General features: G+C 47.4%; 1 pseudogene; it reads right to left on the minus strand.

The window, feature by feature from the left end:
* Window positions 1–1,093: 1,093 nt before the first annotated feature.
* LOC119351025 lies at window positions 1,094–2,780 on the minus strand (annotated as a pseudogene).

The following is a 2,780-nucleotide window of genomic DNA, read 5'->3' on the forward strand; positions in this document are numbered from 1 at the left end:
CGAAAGCGGGCGCTGGAGGGTTCACGGCTATAGGATGGGGTGAGGGGGTGCCGGTGCGTGCGTCCATCGGGTCAGCTCGCCGGTACCGGCGCGTGCGGGGCGAAGGTGGCGCGGGGGGAGAGTGCGGCGCGAGCGCTCGTGTGTGCCGCGCGCGGAAGCGGGCGCCCCAAATACGCAGCGCGCGATAGCGATTCGGACCGCGCGTCCAACTCTATATGCCGCGTGCATAGTTATTGCGCGTCCGCTGGAGACACACTAGCGATTGTGCGCGCGCTAAAATGGATAAATTTGCGGCGCGGCGCTTGTTTAGCGCGCCTGGTCGAGATGCTCTTAGCCCGGATCCGGCCGCCGCCCTGCTCGGCCGACTCGCTCGCGACCTCCCCACCCTATGCTACGCAGGCACAGTGCTCCCTCCCTCCCTCCCTTCCTTCTCTTTGCTCTGCTTAACTGAATAATACATTACAGTAATACTAGTATGTTTCTTCAGATTTTGTGGCAATCCTGCAGTTGTTGTGGGCGGTGTACGAGAGGTTGAGCATGGAGCGATACATGAGGCTGGCGTCTCTCAACCTCTACAGACACGAGCTCTTGCACCAGAGCTTCTCCCTCCGAGCGAGAGACCACCTCATCGAGCTGCTCAAGGAACCATAACCATCATTCACTGAAGAATTCCTTGATCCATTCATTCATGAGCGAGCGATGATGGATGATGAGACAGTTTTTTGATCCACCACTGTTTTGGGCTCTCTCTCAGTTTTTTTAGTGTGCCTGCTTAGATTGTTTGATTGATTTTGTTGCCGCTGCTTACGGCTGTTGGTGTTCACAAAATGTACTCTACTGTACTGTACCTAGATAGATAGCTCTGCTCTGAATGAATGAATGAACGAACCTGGAGATTAGATTGTTACATGATACTGAAGCCATCCATAATTTGGCTGATTTGGTTGCTGCTCATGGCTCTTGGTTGGCTTCTGAATCTAGTTAGTTAGTTAGTTAGTTTGTTTGTTTGTTTAGCGTTTGTGTTGTCACTCTGCTTTCTCTGTATGAATTGAATTCTCTTCAACTTGAGCGAGCACAGCATTTTCTTAACATGTCATGTGATGCGATCAGCCTGCATCAAGCCTCACAAGTGCAAACATTGGCATTCACAATTGCAAACAAAGACGACAACACATCCACAATTCCATACCCACCTCAGGATACATACCTGCAGCAAACAAAATACCATACTAACTAAGGATGGAGATAGATAGATAGATAGATAGATATGATCCCACAATACATACCATCAGCCATGCAATGTTCAAACACTTAACTTGATTATCCACCCAAGTCTAAGTGTAGCTAGCAGACCATCAAAGATCAAGCTAGGTCGGTTGGTTGGTTGGCGGCACCGGACCGACGTGTGGCCCCCTCCCTGGCTCGACGACGTGTCCGACATGTCCTCAAACTTCATGACGCCGCCGCCAGATGCGCGTACGCTATCGGAGCAGCTGCCAAAACAAAACACACACGACATAAGCAACCAACCGCACACATGCATTCGCAAACACAAAAAAACAGCGAGCATGGATCGAGCGAGTCTTCAAACAAACATACCTACTGATATCGCTGTCGTGCTCCTCTGGTACCTGAAAGAAAGAAAGAAAGAAAAGGCCATGCCGACAGGTTCAGACACAATTTGTCACACGAATGACCCAAGCCTAGACTAGTAGTAACAACATAAGCCAATCTCATCATGCAGAACATGGTAATGTGTTGGCCTCGACGTGCCCTGCCACACAAAAAAAAAACCCACCTGAATGCACCCTACTACCTACTGCTACATTGTGCTACTAAGCAAAAACAGAGCAGAAAGCAGAGTCTACTACTTACAATCATCCCAGCATGCGCGCACATGTAGTACAAGTCAAAGTTCTTGGGATGGCAGACTAACTTGTTTATCCACCACAGTGCCTAGAGAATATGACATGGACACTTGCTGTTACGATCTATCGTTTCGTTTCACACAAGAGAACAGCATGCAAACCCACGTATAAAAAGTAGTGGACTTCGGAAAGACGTTTGTTTACCAGGAGGAACATTTTCTGGCGAGTTTGTCTGGTGTGATGGGTTTTTTTTCTGAGCAACAATGACTGTGAACTTGTCGTCAAGGCACTTGCATGCCTGCATTGGTTGGTTGCTTGGTTGGTTAAAAGTAGATCAAATATGATTATTACTTGTACCTAGGTTACAAGTATTGTAAAGCACAAGTTGGGATCAAATAAATACACTACCTCAATGATGTGCTCAAGCTCCATGTTTATCACCTGAGTAAACTGGCTTTCGCTAACTCCATCCCTGAAAGCAGCATGAGCTATATCCGTTTTCAGCAGAGAAACATTTGAGGAACTAGAAAAATTTACTGCTATATATTAGCAAATACTCCTAGTAGTTTCACAACTTGGTACCTGAAAATAATAACTTGGTCTGGCTTTCGCTTCCCAGAGCTAGTGTACAAGTCAATAAGAGATTCCCTGGAAATCCATTCCATTCCATTAGGAAAGCGTGCAACGAAGCACAACATACATACTAGAAACAGTTTGGACAATGAACTGGACTCAAGATCGACTTACCGAATAAGGCCATCATCTTCAGCTCCCCGTGGCTTAAACAGGGAAGCCATCACCTCCTGCTTGGGTGACTGAGTGTGCATTGTTGCTCTGTATTTAGAGATGAGAGGCCACACGACAACTCATCAGACCAGAGAGTAAAAAATACGTATCCCGCTTCTTACCGCA

This window comes from Triticum dicoccoides, chromosome 1B, assembly GCF_002162155.2.
Source record: "Triticum dicoccoides isolate Atlit2015 ecotype Zavitan chromosome 1B, WEW_v2.0, whole genome shotgun sequence".
NCBI classification, from domain to species: Eukaryota; Viridiplantae; Streptophyta; class Magnoliopsida; order Poales; family Poaceae; genus Triticum; species Triticum dicoccoides.